At 42.1% G+C, this 10,330-nt stretch overlaps 1 non-coding gene across 1 annotated transcript; it reads left to right on the top strand.

Moving 5' to 3' along the window:
* The first annotated feature begins 5,365 nt into the window (after nt 1-5,365).
* Nucleotides 5,366-5,447, top strand: trnas-gcu (transfer RNA serine (anticodon GCU)). Its single transcript has one exon. It is a non-coding gene; the product is annotated as a tRNA-Ser (tRNA).
* The last annotated feature ends 4,883 nt before the right edge of the window (nt 5,448-10,330 follow it).

Raw genomic sequence — 10,330 nt, 5'->3', positions numbered from 1 at the left:
TGTCCTCTGAAATGATATGCAGGAAAGTGTGCTGTCTCCCTGATGTAGAGGAAACCACACTGGGCACAACGGATGCAGTAGAAGACATTGCTAACGGATGTGGAATGATCCCTTCGAGATTGGTTGGAGATGAGGGGAGTGGTGTGAATGCTGGTTTCACCCCTCCTTTGGTGGAAGGGAAAGGTGCCAGGAGAGGTTTGTGGGCTGGTGGGGGGGAAGTGTGGATATGAAAGGGGTTCGTGGAGGGAATGGTCTTTTTGGAATGCTGGCAGGGCTGGGTAGCGAAATATATTTCTGGTGGTGGTGGTGTCTGTTTGGAGCTGGCATCAGTGGCAGAATATGATGCGTTTCATGCAGAGGTTGGTGGGGTGCAAGGTGAGTACCAGGATGTTCTGTCCTTGTTGCGTTGAGAGATGTGGGGTTCAAGGGTGGTGCTGTGTGAAGTGGAGGAGATGCACTGGAGGGCGTTGTTAACCACGTGGGAAGGCAATTTATGATCGTGGAAGAAGGAGACCAACTGTGTCTTTCTGAACTCTAATTGGTCATCCCTGGGAACAGACGTGGTAGAGGCGGAGGAATTGGGAATAAGGAATGGCGTTTTTACACGAGATAGGGTTGGAGGAGATGTATTCTAGATACCTGTGGGAGTCGGTGGCCTTGTAGTATATGTCTGTATTTAGTCAGTCGCCAGAGACGGTGATGGAGAAGTCCAGGAAAATGACGGAATTGCCAAGATGATCCGGGTAAATTTGAGGTCGGGGTGGAAGTTGTTGGTAAAGTTGGTGAGCTATTCAACTTCCTCGTTTAAGCACCAAATAGCGCCAACACATTCAACAATGTAGCAAAGGAACAGGTGGAGGATGGTGCCTGTGTAACTGCGAAAGATGGACAGTTTCGCGTATCTGACCAACAGGCAGGCATCGCTAGGTACTATGCAGGTGTCCATGGCTACCCGTTTCGATGGAGGAAGTGGGAAGATTGGAAAGTGCAGTTGTTGACTGTAGGGACTAGTTCAGCCATGTGGATGAGGATGTCAGTGGAAAGGTACTGGTTGGGATGGTGTGAGATTAAGAAATGCAGACTTCTGCCATGGCAGATAGATTTGTACAGGGACTGGATGTCCATGGTGAAGATGACGCGTTGGGGGCCAAGGAAACGAAATTCGTGGATTAGGTGAAGTGCATAGCGTTGTCACGAATGTAAGTGGGCGTTTCCTGGACTGGGGAGATAGGAGTATGTCGAGGTAGGAAGAGATGATTCGGATGGGACAGGTGCAGGCTGAGACAATAGGTCTACTGGGGCAGTCAGGTTTGTGAATCTTAGGAAGGAGGTAGAATCGGGGCGTGCACGGTTCACGGAGAATGAGGTTGGAGGTTGTGGATGGGAGATCCCCAGAGGTGATGAGATTGTGGATGGTCTGGACGATGATGGTTTGGTGATGGGTGGAGAGATTGTGATCGGGGTCAATAGAAGGAGGTGCCTGCGAGTTGGCACCTGACTTCAGCTTTGTCCCTCAGCCCGACTCAAAAGCCTAATTCCTGGTGAATGGCTTATACCTAAATTGTAAATTCTCCTGCTTGTCGGATGTTGCCTGACCCGCTGTGATTTTCCAGTACAACAATCTCGACTGTTGTTTTTATTACTGTCTCAGTTCACAATAGCATGTCCATGCTGTCTGTTTGATTCTCGAGAGCAATGTTCTCATGAACTGCGACAAAATCTGCCAATCTGAAACAAAACAGAAATTGCTGCAAAATCACAGGTATGCAGGCAGCATCTGTGCAGATAAATCACAGTTAGCGTTTCATATCCATTGGGTCCGTCTCTCCACAGATGCTACTGCCAGACGTCCTGAAACTTTCCAGCAAATTCTGTTTGTGTTTGATTTTCAACATCAGAAATCCTTTCCTTTTCGTTTCCTTATGTTCTGCCAATATGATTTGGCTAAAGATAACGTTAAATGTTTTAAATATGACTGCAATAGAATGGCCAGATTCCACCAGCCCGTTACTTTTAATTGGTTCATGTGAACAATGCCTTTCCACCTGGTCACCGCGCCCTACAGCTGCACTGCACATAAATTGACAAAATTATGGCATTCTCTCGGATTGGTAATCAGGAGCGAGATTGTTTGAAATTGTTGAAAATGTAAGATAAACTGAGAGAATACGGGATATTAAACGGGAAACTGAAAGGGAAAGAGAGAATAGCGAATGACAATTTTTGACAAAACTGAAACGTAATTGTTCCAGATTCAGAACGTGTTTTCATCCACAAACATACCACAATGTGGAATGTAATTTTTGGGACAACCATTGCAAGCAGATTGCAAAATCTTAGTTTTAAACTCTTGCTGCAGCTGTTTTGGTTTTAATGAACGCACACATGGGATTCAGTGCTGTAATGATCCCCTAAAATGGAGAAGGAAATCCTTGCTTTCGAGGATACGTGAGGAATGTTCACTAACTCACCCCAGTAATGGCAGCGCTGTCCTCTGGAAGCCTATTGGTAAAATCATTCAATGTTCCATGGTGTTTCGAATGAGTGGTGAAGGGAATATCTCCATTCACAAATTAATCATTCAGTAGAATTCAATACATGGACCCAAGAAATAATGAAAAAAATTGAACAAGAATACGGATATACGATACAAAATAGCTACAACAATTGCTATATGAAAACTGTTAATTTCAGATCCACGGTGGCCTTTGGTGATGGCATTTACTGTCCAGAACCAGTCTGCACTAGAATGACTGGAGACTCACTATGAAGTATTTAAATTTCAGTCGCCTTTAGAAATAGCTGAGGCTCACTCAGGGCACGGGGAGTTAGAGATATTGGCCTCACAAACCATTCGAACATTCCATGGAACAATAAAGGAAGTGATAGATATTTTTCGTCTCCATGGAGACGATGTTCATGAACTGGATAGATAATAATTTACTTTATTGGAGTTTATATATATATTTAAAAAGCAAACAGTTCATAGCGTAACTGCAAAATATTCAGGTCCCCCTTAGTGGTAGCATTGTGTGTAATCGTTGACCTCATTCTCCACCAAAAACATGTAAAGTGTTGAGAAAGGGCAGAGACGCCGTTTCCTGGATTGGAAGATATTAGAAAGCCAAGTGACATTGTTGACTGAGACATAGAAATATCAGAAAAGATACAAACGGTTTCATCCGAATGATAGAAAGAATGAAGGAGTTTATTCACGATATTTGAAAATGCTGGAGCAGAAACACGCAAGTTTGAAGTAAACAAATGAGATTTCATATAACGCGAGGTTTGAATGACTAAATCGAGGAAATTCCCTCTTTTAAGTGAATCGATAACATTAGTCAGAGCTTCAAAACCATGAACGAATGATTAAGAAAAGTTTGGATGAGAGTTTCTTTCACTCAATAAAGTTATTTAAATCGTGAAAGACTTTTCAGAAATAAAGCGTAGAAGCTTATTTCACAGTGTTTTAAGAAACATACATACAAGGAAGGAATTGGCCATTGAGAGAAAGTCAGTGTGGTTGCGTAACAATTTCTGATTTGGTTGACTTCAGACACAAAGACACTTCATGACCACGTACAACTGAATAAGATTGAGTATAAAAAGTTCATGGATTGATATGGTGTGGCGTATTATTCAAGATGGTACTCTGTAAATGGAGCTGATGTCCTTAAATAACTGCAGACAGAAGTTATATCCTAATGAGTCGGAATTGAATCGTCACTTAGAGACGCAACACCTACTTTAAAGATTTGACCACGTTCACGTGATGTTATGTATATTTCGTACATTCTTAACTCCACCTAAGAAATACACCAAGAAGACTCTGTCCTTTTGGGTTGTCAACCCTCTGTACTTCTCTGCAGCACGCCATTGAAGATAAAATATGCTCAAACCAAAAGCCAATTCAATACAAAATTCAAACGCTCCTATGTGATTTTTTTTTAAAAAATTATTATTGCGATAACCTTTGTCAGTTTGTAACAAACCAGGTAACATGAAACCAGTTCAACATTTATTTTCCAGAATTTAACGCAATGCACATGGGAAACGTTATCCATCTGCTGAAAAATCACGTTCGGCTCTCTCTCCACACATGTCTCTTCATGTTTAAATATTTGGAGTATGTTTGTTGATCAATGAGTCATTATCCAGAAAAGGTCGTTTCTCAATCCATAATAACAAACTGTTATTTTCCCATAAACTTGGCTTTGCTCAATATCACTTTCTATCCGTACGCCTCAACACGACGACAAATTGAAGCTGCTACATGTGAGGCTCAAACTTAAAACTTCGGGAGAGCACAGCCCACTATACTGGCACAGAGATACCATGCACTGTCACCTGCAGCACAGGAGCAACACATTAATGCTTACCTCCACATTCCTGGTAGTACCTTAACGTTTGGGAAACCGAGTTTCTCTGATTCCATGGATAGTAACGGGTACTGTACGATCATCTTCACCAGTGGTTCTGAACCTGAGTGAGGAAAGTGATGAGCTACTCATTGCGTAGCTCCATTGTGTCTCTGGCATCAAATTCAAAAGTGTAAACCCACTCTGAATACTTCCATCGCAGTCCGCTGTTTGGAAAGTGTTCCTGTTGTGGGAAATGCACTTCTCCGTGTGTCAAATGCTGCCCTCAGCATTCTCTTTGGCACTGCACTCAAATTACTTCTGACACTTGCTTATTCTGTTGCTATGATCATTCAGTGACTTGGTGTTGCATGGCCCAGGAAAATGATACCGATCAAGGTTTCTGCATTGTTGAATTCAATTGTCAGTTTAGCCTTATTTAGGATTTTGAAATTGTGTGTCCTGTACACAAGTGCGTATCAAAAATATCTCAGCAGAAGAAAGGTGTTCCGAATCATGACATTGAGCACTATGCACTCTCCTCCAGTCTGGTAAACAATTCCTCACGGGCAATTTAATAGACAATAGGTGCAGGAGTCGGCCCTTCGAGCCATCACTACCATTCATTATGATCATGGCTGATTATCCTCAAACAGTATCCTGTTCCTGCCTTATACCCATAAACCTTGATTCCACTATCCTCAACAACTCTATCTTTCTTGAAAGAACACATCCTGCTGTCTTGGGTTCATCATTCCGTTGACTTCAAATCTTCACGAAATTCAACAGACCTTGTTACATAGTCATTTCTTCATTTTTGATCAGATCACTGTGAGCGGAGTGACACAGTGGGAATGCGTTTGCCCCACAACCCAGAGGTCAGACCATACTTTTGGAACTGTACTGTGCTATTTATCATTTCACCAACACCAGGAAGAAATATCTGCTGGTCTGCATAATTTACGCAATTCACATATTCATAAGGTCATAGCACTTCAAGTGTGCGTGACGAGGTGGCCGAGAGGTTAAGGCGATGGACTGCTAATCTATTGTGTTCTACACGCGTGGGTTCGAGTCCCACTCTCGTCGCAGTTCTCGATGTTGGTATTTTTGGATGATCACAGCTTATTGAAATTCGAACTCCATTAGTCAGTTTATATGCATCTAACTAATACAAAGTCTCAGAGAATAATTTGAGCCAGTTGCCTAAACTGCATTGAAATGTAGATTGCATTGGGATAATGAAAAGGAACGCGATTTTCTTTTCCAAGTCAAGCTTCTGTGAACTTTTGTCGTCTGAAAGAGATCCAGGAAAACCAACTAACGAGAAATGCGAAGTGCATGTTTATGCAATGGGATTCTTAATGACTGTTGTGGTTCTGTTCGCCGAGCTGGGAGTTTTTGTTGCAAACGTTTCGTCCCCTTTCTAGGTGGCATCTTCAGTGCTTGGGTGCCTCCTGTGAAGCGTTTCTGTGCTGATTCCTCCGGCATTTATACTGGTTTGAATCTTCCGCTTCCGGTTGTCAGTTGCTGTCTGCTGCAGTGGCCAGGAAATAGGGTCTATGTCGATGTGTCTGTTGATAGAATTTGTGAATGAGTGTCGTGCCTCTCGGAATTCCCTGGCTGTTCTCTGTTTGGCCTGCTCTATAATAATGGTGTTGTCCCAATCGAATTCGTGTTGTTTGTCATTTGTTGTGGTTCTGTTCGCCGAGCTGGGAGTTTTGGTTGCAAACGTTTCGTCCACTTTCTACAACGAGCATCCGAGCTACAAATCTTCTCACAAACTTTGAATTCTTAATGACTGTTTTGTCAGATGAAACCTAGAGCAGGTTGAGTAGAAGTGATTCATGTTGGTGAGAAGAGCACAGAGAGACAGCACAAAATAATAAAGATATTTCAAAAGGGGCAGGGGTTTGATGTAGGGCCACCAAGAACTGGCTGAAAATGCACAGTAGAGAATTGCCGATGTGGGTGCCGTCCATGGGCACAGACAGACTCACACGTTGGTTTCGCTCTTTCTCCTTGCTCTCGCCTTTGATGAATGTTGGACATAAGACACAGATAAACACAAGATGTGGGAAGCAAGCTCCCTCTCGTCATGCACACACTGGATGCATCACATTGAACTATGAGCAACTGAAGAAGTCAGCATGTTAACTGTAGGAACTCAACCTAAACTGTGAATAAATAACCGCAGATTCATGCAGCATATACATGAAAAATGATTTCATGTGTCTTTATACGCATGTCATTAACAGATGGTTCGTTCTCATTCCAGTGTGGCTGAAAGAATAAGACACCACATTTCAAGGTGGATGACAACATTACCAATTTTGTCTTGAAATTGAGATCTATTTGATAATTTTACACAGTGAACATGTTCAATTTAAATAATACCAACCACATTCCCTCACCTGCAATAAAAGTGTGATTTCATTGCAAACATTGTCCTTGCTAAGAAGCAGTTACTCGACATGAAAAATAGGATGCAATTTTAATTGAACATATGTCAATTAGCACCATTATCTTTCGTCGGATTGACTGCAATATGCACATGCTAAATAAGGTTTAAGAAAGAAAGTATTTTGGAAATATTGATTTGGAGGTGATTAAAAGGTGATTAGGTTCTCATGATGTGGATGTTCCACTAATGACTCCATTGGTGGAAATGATCAGTGGGCAGTATTTCTATGATGGTATAGAGGTGTGTGAACTGCCAAGGATGGGAGCTCCCACCTCATCTGGAGCAGCGTCTGTTGACATGGACTCAGCGAGTATTGTAACATTAGTCTGGAAGTTCCAACCACACCTGGAGCAGCTTTTATTGACATGGAGCATCAGGGAGCACTGGGACATAAGACTTTGAGCAGGTTCAGTTGGTATGGTGCAGGAAGCTTTGCGAGATCAGTCTTGGAGCTCGACCAACTTATAATTACATGGAGCAGCAGTGAGCATTGAGACATCAGACTGGTAGATCCAACCTCAACTGGACCGCTTCTATTGACATGGAGCAGGGAGTATTGGGACATCAGATGGGGTGCTCCAACTTCAAGTGGAGCAGCTTCTATTGATATGGTGCAGCAAGGAGCATTAGAACATCAGGTTGGGAGCTCCAACCTCACCTGGAGCAGCTAGTACTTACATGGAAGAGGAGGGAGTATTGGTACATTAGGCTGGGGTAAGGATATTCAACTATTTTAATCTTAAGTAAAATTGGTTTCAACAACTCAGATGCTAATTGATTTGTGAAGAATCTGTCCCGGGAAAATAATTAATTCTTTAGATATAAAAGACAAGTCCTGCAAATATTAAACTCAGGAAAATGCATTGGTAAAGAGAAAAATGGAAATGGTGTTCCAGGTCTTTGACTTTTCTTTTCTGATCGACTCTGCACTGGATTACATCAAAAGAACTTTATCAATCATTTCACGTTATTCAGCAAATACAGACAGGTCATTAACGTAATCTAAAGCTGAAAATTAATGGGAATATGCGATGTTGCAATTAGGCTGGAGTTTACCTCTAATTATGGTGGAAACGCAGCAAAGTAAGTTGTAATTTCCTCGATCATACTGACCTCATTAAATGGCTGATCAGATTGTGAATGGTAGCTTTTTGGGGACAATTTGAAGTGAATCAATGATGGTGATTATCTTTGTTATTTGCTCATCTTGTGACTGTCACAGTTATTGCTCATGTATTTGTTAACACCGCAGCTCTGCAGCGTGTAAAGTTTCAGCTGTGCATCTGGCCAGTGGTATAACCAGATGTATAGCTGTCTCCGGATCAGGCGGTCGAAAGTTCGAATTTTACTTGGCGCAAGCGCTTTGTTGAGATTCATCACACATCCAAACTAATCATTTTTGTTCCGCTGAGGTGGATAATATTTGAAATTTTCATCTCCACGAACTAAAATTCTTTCATTGTCTTCAATCAGTTAAACATGACCAAGAACTATCAGAGTAAAAACACACAGCGCCAGAATGTACCAAACAGACATATTTGGAAGCACCAATGTTCCATGCACTGCTTCTTCATCAGGTGTTTGTCAACTGTTGGAATTGAAAATGGCTTTGTGTGATTTTAAAATTTGGCCACCCCAGTCCAAAACCAACACTTCCAAGTCATGGTACCATCGACACCACGAACAGTCGGTTAAAGTCCTGATGATCTTCCAAAAGATCGCACATATTGACACACACACCAAGTTTCTGCAGAAAAACACCCACCTGATGAAGGAGCGGCTCTCTGAAAGCCAATGTTTCCAAATAAACCTGCTGGACTATGCCCTGATATTGTGCAATTTTTAACTTTGTCTACTCAACTCAAACACTGACACTTCCATACCAGAGACAACATCAGTCATGTCCCAGCGCTGTCAAGAAGGCAATTGTGGAATATCCCAAAACATTGCTCATAGTCACGTCTAGTTTTCAGAAACCAATGCACTCAATCGCTTCAGCTCCTTTGTTTGAAAAGCACAGAAAAGAAATAGCTGTGACACAGTTTTTACAGTATTTTGAAACTCTTTGTGAGGTGGAATCAGAGGAGAATGAAAGATTATCTGTCAGACTGTGCAGAGAGAGGAAAGGCACTTTTGGCTTCTTTGAAGAGCTGGGGTATTAACTGAGCTAAGGCATAAAACAGATTATTGGGAAAGCTGCTCTCTCTGCATCAGGAACAAGAAGTCCTGATTTCCTGAACGGTAATGAAACTCGGGCTACTCAGTTAAAGCGCCGAATACTAACCACTAGACCACTAAGGATGAGGGCAGAAGCAGTTACACTGTTTCTTCATAACACAGTATTTGGAATTATGTCACTGCAGATATGTTTCCCCTCAAAAATGATTGAATTATCGAGTGCTTACAACACAAAATAGGTCCCTTCATCTCATTTCCCAGTACTTGATCTGCAACCTTTTAAGCTCTTTCGTTTCATGTGTTCATCTCAATGCTAATTTCTCTGGAACGTTTTAATCTCGTAAGACACAATAAATGGGATTGAAATTTGAGATGGGAAACATGTGTTCACACCCAGTCTGGGAGCTGAATCCCATTTTTTCGTATAGACTGAAGCACGCAGACACATTTCTCCAAGAGTGACACAGGCCTTGGGAGAAAACAAGCAGAAAGTAACATTTCACCGAATTGTCTGATATTGTCCCATTTCAGATTTCAACACCAGTGTATGGTTACAGCAAAGAAAGGAAGCATTCAGCCCCTCCCGTCCCAGTGTTCCTTGCCTATTGTTTCCCCTTCAATCTGTAGTTTCTACTGCCTCACCTCGTTTTTGTTGCCAAACTTGATCATTGCTCACGCGTTACTTCCTGTCCTGCCGAACGGTTTTCCTCAAGTTGTTGCAATGAAGAACAGGAATGGCCTATTTCAAGCACTTTTCCAGTTTACAAAGCCAGTGTTATCACCACTGAGCAAGCACATTGCCAGCTCCGAGAGAAGGTCTCATACATTATAAACTCAAATGCAAAGATGATTGGATAGCCTCAGTATGGTAAACCAACCAACCAGACCGGAATGGAGCAGAGGGGATCATGTACAGTAGGATGAGAGTATAGAATGACGAATCTAATAGTGTCCAGGGTGGTGTTAACAGAAATCTTCCCTGGTAGGTTAGTGATGAGAATTCAATGTTCTCACTGTCATGACTTGTTAAAGGTTAACGTTTACAGTAATCAATATGAAATACTGCCTGGTATTTCGAAGCAGAATGATGTTGTGCAGCAGACAGAATCGTTTCCCTGCATGACCTAATAAGAGAGCTCAGGAGGGCCAGGAGGAGACATGAGAGCCAGGAGGAGACATGAGAAGTTGTTGGCGGATAGGATCAGGGTTAACCCTAAGGCTTCCCACAGGTATGTCAGGAATAAAAGAATGACGAGAGTTAAATTAGGGCCAATCAAGAATAATAATGGGAAGTTGTGTGTGGAGTCAGAGGAGACATGGGGAAACACTA

Source organism: Hemiscyllium ocellatum, unplaced genomic scaffold (assembly GCF_020745735.1).
Source record: "Hemiscyllium ocellatum isolate sHemOce1 unplaced genomic scaffold, sHemOce1.pat.X.cur. scaffold_89_pat_ctg1, whole genome shotgun sequence".
NCBI lineage: Eukaryota > Metazoa > Chordata > Chondrichthyes > Orectolobiformes > Hemiscylliidae > Hemiscyllium > Hemiscyllium ocellatum.
Note: the sequence above shows the minus strand (reverse complement) of the source record. Positions and strands in the feature narration are given on the sequence as shown.